This window comes from Bos indicus, chromosome 22 (genome assembly GCF_029378745.1).
Source record: "Bos indicus isolate NIAB-ARS_2022 breed Sahiwal x Tharparkar chromosome 22, NIAB-ARS_B.indTharparkar_mat_pri_1.0, whole genome shotgun sequence".
Taxonomy (NCBI): Eukaryota; Metazoa; Chordata; class Mammalia; order Artiodactyla; family Bovidae; genus Bos; species Bos indicus.
Genome location: NC_091781.1, coordinates 52,120,521 through 52,138,052, shown reverse-complemented (window position 1 = coordinate 52,138,052; position 17,532 = coordinate 52,120,521). Strand labels below are relative to the sequence as shown.

The 17,532-nt window shown below is 39.5% G+C and overlaps 1 protein-coding gene across 1 annotated transcript in view; it reads right to left on the bottom strand.

Moving 5' to 3' along the window:
• Window positions 1-17,532, bottom strand: part of ELP6 (elongator acetyltransferase complex subunit 6) — a 76,148-nt gene that overhangs the window by 10,968 nt on the left and 47,648 nt on the right. The window lies entirely within an intron of this gene.

Below are 17,532 nucleotides of genomic sequence, written 5' to 3'. Positions count from 1 at the left end.
TACTGCTGAGCACCTCCCACAACTGTGACAGCTTCCCGGGTCAAGTAGTAAGGATTAAGAACAAAATCAGCAAATTTCTTCATGCTCTTGAGACCACAATCCCTGTAAATAGAAGGATTCCTCTCCCTGCTGGCCGCCAATGTCACTATTGCCTTCACCACCACAAAATTTCATGGGGGACAAGAGCAGGAGAAAATGGAGGGGAGAAAAACAAATAAACAAGACACAAGCTTTTCTTCCTGCATCCCTACCCTCTAATCTCTTAAGAAGTCCCTTTCTCACTCCTCAGACTAGAAAGACAGGCTTCTCTTGAACTTCTGTCCAAACCTAGTGTCCAGTTCCAGGTTCTGGGTTACCTTTGAGTCCATGCTAGAAGATACTCTATGGAGAGAAAAAACAAAAACAGTTTCCTTTCCAATCGCTGGCCCATGCCATCGGCCCTAGTCATTTAATTGTATTTAGCCAGGACTTCCCAGGTGACGCCAGTGGTAAAGAACCTGCCTGCCAATGCAGGAGATGTAAGAGATACATAGAGAATGGGCTCCCCTGGTAGCTCAGCAGGTAAAGAATTTGCCTGCAACACAGGAGACCCTGGTTCAATTCCTGGGTCGGGAAGTTTGCTTGGAGAAGGGACAGGCGGCTACCCACTCTAGTTTTTTGGGCTTCTCTGGTGGCTCAGATGGTAAAGAGTCCGTCTATAACGCGGGAGACCTGATTTTGATCCCTGGTTTGATCCTGCTGGGAAGATCCCCTGCAGGAGGGCACAGCAACCCACTCCAGTATTCTTGCTTGGAGAATCTCACAGACAGAGGAGCTTGATGGGCTACAGTCCATAGGGTCGCACAGTTTCGGACACAGTGAAGCTACTTAGCACACATGCAGCCAGAGGCCCAGGGTACTGTGTGCTTACTACATGCTGAACAAAATCAGGACCCTAACATTTTCACTTGTTTGTTTTAAGGCCATGTCATGCAGACTTAATTCCCAACCAGGGATCGAACCCGTGCACCCTCCATGGGTGGCATGGAGTGTTAACCACTGAACTGCCAGGAAAATTCCAGAAGCCTTACATTTTTAACATAAACATCTTAAATTTTCAGGTTCTTTGCCATTAATGAAACTTTCCATACTATGGTCCTTGGCATCATTTTGTCAATCATATCGTTATTCCATTGTGAGAAGCATGGCCTTTCTGTGTTCAGCAACTTTTCTAAAGAGAACATGTACGTTTCCAATCAGAAAAAAAATTAAGTAAAGGATATAGGCAAAAGACGCACAACAGGACTTCCCTGGTGGTCCAGTGGTCAGAAGACTCTGCACGTCCAATGCAGGGTCATGGGTTCTATCCCTGGCTGGGGAAGTTCCACATGCCACGTGGTCAAAAAAAAAACCACAACAAGAGAATGGAAAGAAACGTTGGTAACAGTGGTTGTTTTTCTCCATGTGATATTCTTACATGCAGAGGCAGTTTAAGTCAACTTTCTGTACTTGTAACCTTTTTATAATGACTATTGAGTCAACATTAAGTAAACTTTTAAAGTTTAGCATAAAATATTACAAAAAAGCACACAGATTATAAGCACACAGCTCCATGAAAGTAAACACAGCCATTTGATCTAAATATCACTCGATCAAGAATGAGAGTATCACCCCCAAGTGACCTTTTATGAGTTGCAATGGCAATTACTTTTCAATTACAGAAGTGGTATACATGGATTCCTATCAAAAGTACCAGAAGGCAGTTCCGATTTTACTTATTTTAATGCTTATTATCTTCACAGATCGTCAAGATATGTAATATTCACTTTTTCAACTCTTACAAAATCTTCCATATGTTTTCTACAGGTTGATTCTAAAACTTAATAACCATTAAAAAAGCATTTGGAGTAGCTGCTAATGACATTTTCATTTACTGAGAAATCCCTAGCAGGTCTGATAGGAGTTGTATCTCTCCTAAAGCCCGGAAGAGATGATGGCTTCCAGTGCAAAGACAGCAATATGAGACTTCACGGAATACGAAAACTCCATGAAACATGACACCAAAGGAACACAGCAATTCTTCAATTACTGACCCCAAAGAAATGGAGATCTGCAATGTACCCAACAGAAAATTCAAAATATTTGTTTTAAAGATATCCTTAATGAGCTGCAAGAAAACAGACAATTCAATGAAGTCAGAAAAATAATACACGAACAAAAGTGTTGGTCACTCAGTTGTGTCCGACTCTTTGTGACCCCAGGGACTGTAGCCCACCAGGCTCCTCTGTCCGTGAGATTTCCCAGGCAAGAATACTGGAGTGGGTTGCCATTTTCTTCTCCAGGGGATCCTCCTGACCCAGGGACAGAACCCAGGTCTATTGCATTGCAGGTGAGATCTTTACCATCTGAGCCACCAAGGAAGTCACATGAACAAAAGGAAAAATTTAACAGAGAGACATAGATCATAAAAAGAACCAAACACAAATCATGGTGCTGAAAACTAAAATGAATGAAATGAAAATGCACTGCTGCTGCTGCTGCTAAGTCGCTTCAGTTGTGTCCGACTCTTAGCGACCCCATGGACTGCAGCCCACCAGGCCCCTCCGTCCATGGGATTTTCCAGGCAAGAGTACTGGAGTGGGGTGCCATTGCCTTCTCCATGAAAATGCACTAGGAAGTATTAATAACAGACTTAATCAAGAAGAAGAAAAAAAATCCATGAAGTCAATGACAGGTCATTTGAAATTATCCAGGTTAAGGTGAATGAAGAGAAAATATGAAAAAGTGAAGAAAGCCTTCACAAATTATGGGGTATGAAGAGAAACAACCTAAGCATTATTGGAGTCCCCAAAGGAAGAGAGAGGGAGAAAGGGGCAGAAAACTTATTTAAAGAAATAATAGATGAGATCTTCCCAATCTGTGAAGAGATTTAGACATCCAAGTTTTTATAGGTCCCCCAAAAGATCTCGAGACACACCATAATGAAATCACCTAAAATCAAAGACAAAGAGAATTTTAAAAGCAACTAGAGAAAAAAATTGCTCACATACAAGGAAACTCCCATAAGGCTACCAGTGGATTCCTCACATATTGCAGGCCAAGAGAGAATGAAATGATTTATTCAAAATGCTGCAAAAAAAAAAGGAAAGAAATCTGCCAACTTATATCCAGAAAAGCTGAAAACTCTAATTTGAAAAGACAGATGTACCCTAATGTTCTCAGCAGTACTATGTACAACAGATAAGTACCCCTCAAAAGATGAATGGATAAAGAATATGTGTTCTTTATGTGATACACACATACCCACGCACATGCATACAATGGAATATTTCTCAGCCATTAAAAAAAGAAAGAAATCCTGCCATTTGCAGCAACATGGATGGACCTGGAGTACATCACACCAAGTGAAGACAAAGACAAGTATTATATCATACCACTTAAATGTGAAGTCTAAAAAATAATACAAACCATCTTATTAACAAAACAAAAACAGGATCACAAAGCAGGTCTTGGTAAATTTAAGAAAGTTGAAATTATATCAAGCATCTTTTCCAACCACAACGCTATGAGATTAGAAATAAACTACAAGAAAAAAAAACTATAAAAAACACAAACACATAGAAGACAACACGCTGCTACACAAGCAGTGGGCACGGAAGAGCTCAAAGAGGACTCAGAAGACACCTAGTGATGAAGGAGAACAAAAGCACGCGGTCCCAAACCTACAGGGTACGGGCAGAGCAAATCCGAGAGAGCGTTTCACAGCAACACAACCATATTTCAGGAAAAAATAATCTCAAATAAACAATCTAAACTTACACCAAAAGCAACTAGAGAAAGAGCAAAACCTAAAGTTAGTAGAAGGAAAGAAATCATAAAGGTCAGAGCAGAAATAAATGATATAAAGCAACGATATCCCAATAAAAATTAATAAAATAAAGATATAGATGAAGAAAACAATACGAAAGGTCAATGAAACTAAAAGCTGATTCTTTGAAAAGATAACAAAACTGATAAACCTTTAGACAGACTCTTCAAGAAAAAAGGGAAATGACTCAAATCGAAATCAGAAATGAAAAGGAAGTTACAACTGACAGCACAGAAATACAAAGAATCATAAGAGACAATTACATTTTTGAAAAATATAAATGTCCAGGTATTGTTTCTTTCCTCCAAAGCTCCAGAAATGTTTCTGATGAGCAGCCGTGCTTAAAAACAACTGGACTATATGACGATCTTTCACTTTTATCTAGTTTGTTCCACTTTTTCTATTTCATATTCAGGACTTCCATTTCCTTTATGTTTTCTAATTTCTCCATCCCTTCTCTTTTTTTACGTTCTTTCTCAAGCCTTTATCAAGTGTAGTATATACACACACACATATATAGCACGCATAATATATATTTTAGAAAACTAATGAATTTTTGTCTAACTAAAAAATTTATGACATTTTTATTCCACTTGTTTGACCCAGTATGAATAGAATGCTAGATTTCTAATTTAAAAAAATAGATATGCAACAAGAAACAAAAGTTCACCATATAGCACTGGGAACTGTAGTTAATATCTTTAATAACCTATAATGGAAAATAATCTGAAAAATAATATATGAATATATGTGTAACTGAATCACTTTGCTGTGTACCTAAAACACTGTAAGGCAACTATACTTTCATAATATATATATTTTAAAAACAGACTATTATAGCAACCGTACACCAATGAAAAGGACAACTTGGAAGAAATGGAGAAATTCTTAGGTACAATTTCCTAAGACTGAAATAGGAAGAAACAGAAAATATGAACAGACCAATCACAAGTACTGAAATTAAAACCGTGATTAAAACACTCCCAACAGGACTTCCCTGGTGGTCCAGTGGTTAAGAATTTGCCAGTCAATGCGGGGACACAGGTTCCGTCCCTGGTCCAGGAAGACTGCACATGCTGTGGGGCAACCAAGCCTGTGCTCCACAGCTACTGAGTCCACACGCCTGAGAGCCTGTGCTCTGCAACAAGAGAAGCCACCGCAATGTAACACAACGAGAAGCCCACTCACCACAACTAGAAAGGAGCCCTCGCGCTCTACAACTAGAGAAACCCCACGTGCAGCAACAAAGACCCAGTGCAGTCAGAAAAAAGAATAATGGCTACCATTTTTTTTTTTAATTAATATTAAAAAAAAGAGAGAAAGAAAAAGAAACGTGTCTACCTTGAAAAAAAAAAAACAAACCTCTCAACAAACAAAAGTCCAGAACCAGATGGCTACACAGGCGAATTCTGTCAAACATTTAGAGAAGAGCTAACACTTATCTTTCTGAAACTGTTGCAAAAAACTGCAGAGGAAGGAAATCTCCCAAACTCATTCTGTGAGGCCAACCATCACCCTGATACCAAAACCAGACAAACATACCACACACACACACACAGAATAACAGGCCAAGATCACTAAAGAACAGACACAGAAATCCCCAGCAAAATTCTAGCAGCCCAAATCCAACAATACATTAAAAAGATCATACATCATGATCAAGTGGAATTTATCCCAGGTATGCAAGGGTTTTTCAATATCCATAAATCAGTGTGATACACCACATCAACAAATTGAAGACTAAAAACTATACGATCATCTCAATAGATGTAAAGAAAACTTTTGACAAAATACAACATCCATTTACAATAAAAACTCCCCAGAAAACAGGCACAGAGGGAACCTACCTCAACATAATAAAGTCCACTTATGACAAACCTACAGCTAACATCATACTAAATGGTGAAGCGCTGAAAGCATTTCCTCTAAGATCAGGAACAAGACAAGAATACCCACTCTCGTCACTTTTATTCAACAGAGTTTTTGGAAGTCCTAGCCATGGCAATCAGAAAAGACAAAAGAAATAAAAGGTATCCAAATTGGAAAAGGGAAAGAACCAGTTAAAGTGTCACTATTTCAGATGACATGATACTGTACACAGGAAATTCTAACAGCACTACTAAAGCTCATTAATGAATTTGGCAAAGTTACAGGTTACAAAATTAAAACACAGAAGTCTGTTGAATTTCTATACACTAACAATGAAAGATCAGAAAGAGAAGTTCAAGAAACAACTCCATTTACCAGCATATCAAAAAGAATAAAATACTGTACCTAGGAATAAGGAGACAAAAGACCTGTGCTCTGAAAATTATGACACTGATGAAAGAAACTAGAGATGACACAAACAGAGGGAAAGATACATCATGTTCTTGGATTGGAATAATCGATACTGTTAAAATGACATACTACCAAAGGCAATCTGTAGATTCAGTGCAATCCCTATCAAATTACCAATGGCACTGTTAATAGAACTAGAACAAAATATCTTAAAATTTGTGTGGAGACACAAAATATCCCACATAGCCAAAGCAATCTTGACAAAGAAAAATGGAGCTGGAGGAAAAGGCCCCCTTTCTTCAGACCACACTACAAAGTTATAATTATCCAAACAATATGGTATGGGCACAAAAACAAAGACGGATCAAAGGAAGAGGACAGAAAGCCCAGAAATAAACCCATGGACCCATGGCCAGTTAATCTAGACAAAGGAGGCAAGACTACACAATGGAGGAGAGACAGTCCACACAGTGCTTGGAAAACTGGACAACTCACATGCAAAAAGATAAAATTAAAACATTAACACTATACATACACACAAAAAATTCAAAATGGATAAAAGATCTAAACATGATGCTGAAAACTATAAAACTCAGAGAAAAACACAGGCAGAATACTCTCACGACAGAAATCTCAGCAATATCTTTTTGATCTGTTTCCCAGAGTAATGGAAATAAAAACAAATATAAACAAATGAGACCTAATTAGGCTCAAATTTTGCACAGCAAAGGAAACCATAAACAAAATGAAAAACAACTCACATACTGGGAGAAAATATTTGCCAGTGATGTGACCAACAAGGGATTAGTATCCAAAATTTACAAACAGCTCATGTGGCTTAGTATCATCAAAAGAAACAACCCAATCAAAAAATAAGCAGAAGACCTAAACAAACATTTCTCCAGAGAAGACTTACAGAGGGCCAAGAGGCACATGAAGAGATGTTCAACATCGCTAATTACAGAAATGCAAATCAAAACTAAAATGGATATCACTTCACACCAGTCAAAATGGCTATCATCAAAATCCACAAACAATAAATGCTGGAGATGGGGTGTAGAGAAGGGAACCCTCCTACACTGTTAGTGGGAATACAAAATGAAGCAGCCACTATGGAAAAAAGAAGTATGGAGATTCCTAAAGAAAATACAAATAGAACTACCATAAGATCCTGCAATCCCACTCCTGGGCATGTATCCAGGGAAAACCTGGTCTGAAAAGATACATGCACTCCCCATGTTCTTTTCAGTACTGTTTACAATAGCCAAGACATGGAAGCAACCTAAATGTTCACCAAAAGAAGAATGGATAAAGAAGATATGGTACATATTTACAATGGAGTATCACTCAGCCATTAAAAAGGATGAAATAATGCCATTTGCAGCAACAAGGATGGACCTAGAGAGTGTCACACTAAGTGAAGTAAGTCAGAGTAAGAGAAATATGGTATGATGTCATTTATATGCAGAGTCTTTGAAACATTATACAAGTGAACATATTTACAAGACAGAAATAGACTCACAGGCTTAGAGAACAAACTTATGGTTACCAGAGAGGACAGGCTGTGGGAGGGACAGTTAGGGAGTTTGGGACTGACATGTACACATTGTTATACTGAAAAAGGATAACCAACAAGGACCTACTGTATAGCAAAGGGAACTCTGCTCAATACTATGAAACAACCTAAATGGGAAAACAATGAAAAAGAACAGATACCTAAAAAACATTGAATCATTTTGCTGTACACCTGCAACTAACACCACATTGTAAATCAACCATATTTCAATAAAACAAAACAAAGCAAAAAAATCTGCCAACCAAGAATACTTTACCTGGCAAACCTACCCTTCAGAAATGAAGGAGAGATAAAGACTCTTCCACACAGGAAACTTCTTGGTGGTCCTGTGGTTAAAAATCCACCTGCCAATGCAGGGGACATGGGATCGATCCTTCGTCCAGAATCTAAGATCCCACATCCACAGGGCGACTAAGCCCACGGCCACAACTACTGGAGCCATGTGCCCTGGAGCCCAGGCTCTGCAACAAGAGAAGCCACGGCAACGAGACCCCAGCACAGCTAGTGCCGCACCCCACTGGCCACAACCAGGGGGCTTGCTCATAGCAAAGAGTCCAGTGCAGCAAAAAAGAAATATATAAATTAAAAAAAAAAAAGATTTTCCCAGTCAGACAAGTGTGTAAAGCATTCATCATCACTACATCTGCCTTACAAGAAATACTAAAAGGAGTTCTTCCAGCTGAAATGAGAGGACATTACTAACAGGAAAACATAAGGAAATATAAAACACACTGGTAAAGGCAAGTATACAATCAAATTCAAAATACAGTTGGCCCTCCCTATTCAAGAATTCCACATTCACAGACTGAAAGAAACTGAATGAAAATATTTGAGGAAAAAAAGTCTCAGAAAGTTCCAAAAAGTAAACCTTGAATATGCACTACTCCAGCTACAATTTACATAGCATTTACAACTACGTACATGATATTTACACTGCATTAGGTATTATAAGAAATCTACAAATGACTTACAGGTTATAGGTAAGCACTACTCCATTTTATCCAAGGGACTTAGGCATCCATGGATTCTGGGTATACACAAGGGATGAGGGGGTGTCATGGAACCAATCTCCTACATACTGAGGATGACTTTAGTACTGTATTATGCTGGTATGTTATCTCTTAACTCTAGTATAAAGGATAAAGCACAGAAGTATTAAAAGTCACTATAGCTACAATAATTTCTACATGAATATACAATATAAAAAGATGTAAAGTGTGATATCAAAAACATAAAGTGGAAGAAGAGAGAAAAGCACGGAATTTTTATATGCTATCAAAGTTAAGTTATTAGCTTAAAATTGATTCTTATAACTGTAAGGTGTTTTTTATAACCCTCACAAAAATCACAAAACAGAAAACTAGAGCAGACAGATAAAAGATCAAGATCAAAACATGCCACTAAGGATTCTCCAAAATATACAAGCAGTTCAGGCAGCTCAATATCTGAAAAACAAACCCAATTAAAAAATGGGCAGCAGACCTAAACAGACATTTCTCCAAAGAAGACATACAGAAGGCCATCAAACACATGAAAAAATGTTCAACACCACTCATTATTAGAGAAATGCAAATCAAAACTACAATGAGGTATCACCTCACACTAGTAAAAATGGCCATTATCAAAAAATCTATAAACAATAAATGCAGGAAAGAATGTAGAGAAAAGGGAGCGCTCTTGCACAGTTGGTACGAATGTAAACGGACATAGCCACTAGGGAGAACAGTGTGGAGATTTATTTAAGAAAAAAAATAAATAAATAAAACTACCATAGGACCCAGTAACCCCACTCCTAGGCATATATCCTGAGAAAACCATACCTGAAAAAGACATATGTACCCCAATGCTCAGTGCAGCACTATTTACAACAGCCAGAACACAGAAGAAACCTAGATGTCCACTGAAAAATGAATGGATAAGGAAGTTGAATGGATAAGGAAGTTGTGCTATATATATACAATGGAATATTACTCAGCCATAAAAAGGAACAAAATAAACAAAAAGGAATAAATCTGAGTCAGTTTCAGTGAGGTGGATGAACCTAGACCCTGTTATAAAGAGTGAAGTAAGTCAGAGAAAAACAAATATGGTATAACAATGCATATACACAGAATCTGGAAAAATGGTGCTGATGAACCTATTAGCAGGGCAGCAATAGACGCAGAGAGAACAGACTGTGGACACAGAGGGGGAAGGAGGCGGGCCAAACTGAGAAAGCAGCGCTGACACATGCACATTACCACGTGTAGACAGAAGCTAGGGGGACGTTGCTGATAACACGGGGAGCTCAGCAGTGCTCTGTGGCAGCCTAGAGGGGTGGGATGGGGGGCTGGGAGGGAAGCTCAAGACGGAGGGGGCGTGTGTATACTTATGGCTGAGTCACATTGTTTTACGGCAGAAACCAACACAACATTGTAAAGAAATTACTCTCCAATTAATAAAAACAAACAAACAAAATTGTTAAAATACAACTCTTTGCTTTACATTGGAGGCTGATTAGATGGTTTTATTTTTTGTTTTTTTTTTTGTGGGAGGTGATAGATATGTATATTATCTTGATTGCAGTGATAGTTTCAGGATGTGTATGTATATATATATATGTTAAATTCATCAAATTGTACTTTAAATATTGTGCAGTTTACTGTATGACAATTTTACCTCAATTAAGGCACTAAAAATACTTTTAAAAAACTATACCACTAAGGAAAATTATCAATTAAAAAAATGATATCAAGAGGAAGAAAGGAACAAAGGAACTACAAAACAGTCAGAACATAAAAAGATACAACCAGCTGAGCTAACGAAAAGACCTAGTAAATCTTTACCTATCAATAATTACTTTAAATTTTAAATCTTTAAATCATCCATCTATTCAAAAGGCGTAGAGTAGCTGAATGGATTTAAAAAAAAAATAGACCGAACTATATGCTTCCCACAAGAGACTCAATTTAGCTTTTTTTTTTCATCATCAAGGAGAAACTTTATTAGCACAGGTAACCAGATGACATTTTATATGTTTATATCTATCTATCTATAAATATATTTATATCTATTCAAAGAGACTCAGTTTAGCTTTAAGGACACAAAAAGACTCAAAGTAAAGGGATGGAAAAAGATATTTCATGCAAATGAAAGCAGAAATGGCTATACTTACATCAGATAAAAACTTAACAAGAGGGCTTCACTGCAGGCTCACTGGTAAAGAATCTGCCTGGTAGGGCAGGAGACATGGGTTGAATCCCTGACCCAGGAAGATCCCACATGTCACAGAGCAACTAAGCCCATGAGCCACAACTACCAAGAGTGAGCTCCAGGGCCCATGCTCTGCAACCAAAGAACCACCTCAGGGAGAAGACCATGCGCCACGACAAGCGCACAGCCCCCGCTCACCACAACCAGAGAAAAGCATGTGCAGCAACGGAGACCCAGCGCAGCCAAAGATAAACGAAAACAAAACAAACAAAAATACTTTTTAAAGCTGGACAAGAGACAAAAAAGGTCACTATATAATGAAAACAAAGTCAATTCATCAGAGGATGTAACACTTGCAAATACACACGAACCCAGTATCAGAGCACCTAAATATGTTAAACAAATACTAACAGATCTGACGGGAGAAAAAGACAATACAGTAACAGTAGGGGACCTCTATACCCCACTGTCAACAAAACAGAGACTGTCCAAACAGAAAATCAGTAAGGAAGCATTTGAATTTGAACTAAACTCCAGAACAAATGGACCCATCAGACATACATGGCACAAACTATTTCATGCAAACAGCACCAGAACACACATTCTTCTCAAGCGCACACGGAACATTCTTCAGGATAGATCCTGAGTTAAGCCAGAAAACAAGTCTTAGAAAATGTATTAAGAATGAGGGAGGGCCTTCCCTGGTGGTCCAGTAGAGAATTCGCTTTGCAATACAGGCGATACAGGTTTGATCCCTGGTCAGGGAACGCACACCCCACACGCCAAGGAGCAACTGAGCCCGTGCGCTGCGACCACTGAGCCTGCGCCACCACGAGGCAGAGGCTGGCGCTGCAACGCAAGGCCCTGCAGAAGCAGCTAAGGCGGACACGGCCAAGACAGCAACACTTAAACAAGGAAGCATCCTTCTGACCACAATAGTGTGAAACTAGGAATCAGTAACAGGAGGAAAAATGGAAATTTCACAAATGTGGAGACTAAGCAACAAACTCTTGAAGAACCAATAGATTAGAGAAGAAATCAAAAGACAATCTAAAAAATTTTAAAAATCATGATACAAAAATGGAAACACAACATACCAAAACTTATGGAATGCAGCAAAAGTAGTTTTAGGAGGAAAGTTTATAATAATAAAGGTCTATGCTTAGAAAAAAGAACTATCTCAAATAGACAACCTAACTTTACACCTCAAGAACCAGAAAAAGAAGAAACTAAGCCTTCTACTTAGAAGGAAGGAAATAACAAAGATCAGAGTGGAAACAGTCTAAAAAGACAACAGAAAAGATGAATGAAACCAAAAGCTCGTTTTCTTGAAAAGACAAAACTGACACACCTTTAGCTAGACTCACCAAAAGAGAGGATTCAATCAGAAATGAAAGCAGATGATATCACAGAAATATAGAGGATCATAGGTCCAGTACTTTGGCCACCTCATGCGAAGAGCTGACTCATTGGAAAAGACTCTGATGCTGGGAGGGATTGGGGGCAGGACGAGAAGGGGACGACAGAGGATGAGATGGCTGGATGGCATCACTGACTCGATGGACGTGAGTCTGGGTGAACTCCGGGAGTTGGTGATGGACAGGGAGGCCTGGTGTGCTGCGATTCATGGGGTCACAAAGAGTCGGACATTACTGAGCAACTGAATTGAACTGAACTGAGAGACTTCTATGAAAAATTAGATGCCAATAAAATTGACAACCAAAAAGAAATGAATAGAATCTTAGAAATATACGACCAATAAGACTAAATCAAGAATAGAAAATCTGAACAGGCTGATTACTAGTGAGAAGACAGAAAGTTTCAGTCACTCAGTTGTGTCCAACTCTTTGTGACTTCGTGGACTGTAGTCCACCAGGCTCCTCTGTCCACAGAATTCTCTGGCACAAATACTGAAGCTGGGTAGTTCCAGCTTCCGGTTCAAGATGACAGAGCAGAAGGACATGCACTCATCTTCTGCCAGAGCACCAAAATCTCAACTAGCTGTTGAACAACTATCGACTGGCAGGACCCACCATCCTGATATCCAACATCCAAAGACAAAGAAGAAGCCACAGTGAGATGGAAGGAGGGTTGCAATCATGATAAAATCAAATTCCGTAACTGCCAGGTGGGCGACCCACAAACTGGAGAACAATAAATCAAAGAAGTTCTCCACAGTTATGAAGGTTCTGAACCCCACATCAGGCTTCCCAGCCTGCGGATCCAACAAAGGGAACTGGGAGTCCCCAGGGAATCTGATCTTGAAGGCCAGCGGGATTCGATTATAGGACTTCCACAGGGCTGAGGGAAACAGAGACTCCAGTCTTGGAGAGCACAAACAAAATCATGCACCGAGACCCACAGCAAAGGAGCAGTGACCCTACAGGTGACTGATCAAAACCACCTGCTAGTGTTGGAGGGTCTCCTGTGGAGGCGCAGGTCAGCAGGGGCTCCCCACAGGGACGGGGGCACTGGCAGTAACAGTCCTGGAAGATTCCCCTTGGAGTAAGCCCTCTTGGAGGTCACCATTAACCCTACCATAGAGCTTGCAGATCCCAGAGTTGGGTCACCTCAGGCCAAACAACTAACAGCAAGGGAGCGCAACCCCACCCATCAGCAGATAACTGGATTAGCTCACCAATGCAAAACCCAGTTTTTCCCCACAGCCAGTCCCTCCCATGTAGAAGGTTACTCAAGCCCTTTAGCCTCCTCCATCAGAAGGCAGACAGAAGAAGCAAGAGAGTCACAATCCCACAGCAGCTAGAACAAAAACCACATTACAGAAAGTGAATCAGGGTGAAAAAGCAGACAGTTATGTCCCAGAGGAAGGGACAACATAAAACTGCAGAAAAACAACTAAATGAAGTGGAGATAAGCAACATTCTAGAAAAAGAATTCAGAATAATGATAGTGAAGATGGTCCAGGATCTCAGGAAAACAATGGAGAAGATGTAAGAAATGTTTACCAAAGACCTAGCAGAACTAAAGAACAAACAACAAACAGAGATGAATAATACACTAGAAAGAATCAACAGCAGAATACCTGAGGCAGAAGAATGGATAAATGACCTGGGGGACAGAATGGTGGAAATCACTGCCAAAGAACAGAATAAAAAAGATAATGAAAAAAAAAAGGAAACAGCCTAAAACACACCAACACTTGCATTATAGGGGTCCCAGAAGGAGAAAAGAGAGAAAGGACCTGAGACAATATTTGAAGAGATAACAGCTGAAAACTTTTCTAACATGGGAAAGGAAATAGTTAACCAAGTCCAGGAAGTAGAGAGTCCCAGGCAGGAGAAACCCAAGGACGAACACACCAAAACACATAGTAATTAAATGAACAAAAATTAAAGACAAAGATAAAATATTAAAAGGCCCGAGGGAAACATGACAACAACCTACCAGTTGATTTCTCAACAGAAACTGTACAAGCCAGAAGGGAATGGCAAGATTTATTTAAGGTGACAAAAGGGAAGAACCTGCAGCCAAGAACACCCTACCCAGCAAGACTCACATTCAGATTTGATGGAGAAATCAAAAGCTTTCAAGACAAGCAAAAGCTAAGAGAACTCAGCACCACCAAACCAGCTTTACGACAAATACTAAAGGAACGTCTCTAGACAGAAAACAGAAGAGAAGGAAAAGACCTACTGAAAATAACCCAAAATAATTAAGAAAATGGTAATAGGACCATACATATGGGTAATTCCCTTAAATGTAAGTGGATTAAATGCACCAACCAAAAGACATAGACTGGCTGGGCAGATGAAAAAATGTGCATGTATGCACTTCCACTTACCACATCATTCTGCTTGACCACCCCCCACAAGTTGTTGGTAATTATTTTATTTTTTATTTATTTATTTATTTTTTAACTAATTTTTTTTTCATTTTATTTTATTTTTAAACTTTACAATATTGTATTAGTTTTGCCAAATATCGAAATGAATCCGCCACAGGTATACCCACGTTCCTCATCCTGAACCCTCCTCCCTCCTCCCTCCCCTACCCTCCCTCTGGGTCGTTCCAGTGCACCAGCCCCAAGCATCCAGTACCGTGCATCGAACCTGGACTGGTGACTCGTTTCATACATGATATTATACATGTTTCAATGCTATTCTCCCAAATCTCCCCACCCTCTCCCTCTCCCACAGAGTCCATAAGACTGATCTATACATCAGTGTCTCTTTTGCTGTCTCGTACACAGGGTTATTGTTACCTGTGTAACAAAAACAATCCTGGATTGTTTTTCTTTCTGGCTTACTTCACTCTGTATAATAGGTTCCAGTTTCATCCATCTCATTAGAACTGATTCAAATGTATTCTTTTTAATGGCTGAGTAATACTCCATTGTGTATATGTACCACAGCTTTCTTATCCATTCATCTGCTGATGGGCATCTAGGTTGCTTCCATGTCCTGGCTATTATAAACAGTGCTGCGATGAACATTGGGGTACACGTGTCTCTTTCCCTTCTGGTTTCCTCAGTGTGTACGCCCAGCAGTGGGATTGCTGGATCATAAGGCAGTTCTATTTCCGGTAATTATTTTATATTGTTAGGTTAATCATGTTCCTATTATGGCCTGCAACTGCAACTACCTTTTATTCTTTGTCTGGCTATTGACTGTGAAAACTGATAAAAATCTTTTACTATTGTGATTATGTAACTATTACTCACATAATACCACTGTATCATGATTGGTCAACAGAAAAATAATAGAATTCTATATCACTAAAACTATCATTCAATAGAAAAAGTTGTAATCACTTTTTAAAACCCAATGCATATCAGAATCATCTTGGATTAAAAAAAAAAAAAATGCCCAGGCATTACTTTTTTCCCTCTCCAAAGCTCCAGATACCTTTCTAATGAGCGGCCATGTTTAAGAACAACTGGACTATATGATTGATGACCTTTTACTTTTATCTAGTTTGTTTCACCTCTTCTATTCAGGGCTCCCATTTCATTTAGTTTATATTTTACAAATTTTCCATCATTTCTTTTGTTTTTGATGTTCTTTCTCAAGCCTTTATCAAGCATAGTAGAAAAGCTTTTGTATACATAAATAATATGCATTTTATATATATTTAAAAACTTATGATTTTTTGCCTAAAAAATTTATGACATTTGGCGGGGAGGGGTGGGAAGAATATTGGAGTGGGCAGCCATTCTCTTCTCCAGGGGATCTTCCCAAATCCAGGGATCAAAACCAGGTCTCCTGCATTGCAGGTAGATTCTTTACCATCTAAGCCACCAGGAAAGCCAGAAGAGACTGAATGAGAAATCAAAAACCTCCCAACAAACAAAAGCCCAGGACTAGATGGCTTTACTGGTGAATTCTACCAAACATTTAAAGAGGAGTTAAGGCCAATCGGTCTCAAATTCTTCCAAAAAAACTGAAGAGGAAGGAAGTTTTCCATACTCATTTTAAGAGGCCAGCATTACCCCGATACCAAAGCCAGACAGGGGACACTGTGAGAAAAGAAAATTATAGGACAATATCCCTGACAAAAAGAGAGTCAAAACTCAACAAAATCTTAGTAAACTAAATTCAGCAGCACACTGAAAAGATCACACACTTCCCTGGTAGAGAATTTCCCTGGTGGGCCAGTGGTTAAGAATCTGCTTGCCAATGCTGGGGACATGGGTTTGATCTCTGGTCCAGGAAGATCCCACATGTCACGAAGCAGCTGAGCCCATGTGCCACAACTACTGAGCCCATGTGCTGGAACTACTAAGCCCAAGTGCTAGAACTACTGAACACCTACACAGCCTGTGCTCAGTAATAAGAGAAGCCCTTGCGATGAGAAGCCTGCGCACTCCAACGAAGAGTAGCTCCTCCTCGCTGCAACTAGAAAAAGACTGAGCACAGAAACAAAGGCCCAGCACGGCCATCAGTTAGTTAATTATTTAAAAAAGATCACACACCATGACCAAGAGGATTTACTCTGGAATGTAAAGATGGCTCAACTTGCAAATTAATAAAGGTGATACTACACAGTCACAGAATAAAAATCCTATGATCATCAACAAATACAGAAAAAACGTAACAAAACTCAGCATCCTTTCATGATAAGAAAAAACTCTCAACATACTGGGAACAAAGGAATGTACTCAACAGAGTAAAGGCCATATATGACAAGCCCACAGTTAACATCATCATCAATGGTGAAAAGCCAAACGTTTTTCCTCTAAGAGCTGGAGCAAAACAAGGGTGTCCATTACTTTTTTTTTTTCCTGGCCGTGCCATGTGGCTTGTGGGATTTCAGTTCTCTGACCAGGGATTAAACTCAAGCCCTCATCATTAAGAGCATGGAGTCCTAACCACTGGACCACCAGGGAATTCCCATCAAAGTGAAAGTTGTGCAGTCATGTCCGACTCTTTGCCACCCCATGGACTATACAGTCCTTGGAATTCCCCAGGCCAGAATACTGGAAAGGGTAGCCGTTCCCTTCTCCAGGTGATCTTCCCAACTCAGGGATCGAACCCAGGTCTCCCTCACTGCAGGTGGATTCTTTATGAGCTGAGCTACAAGGGAAACCCAAGAATACACAAGTGGGTAGCCCATTCCTTCTCCAGCGGATCTTCCCAACCCAGGAATTGAACCAGGGTCTCCTGCACTGCAGGCAGAT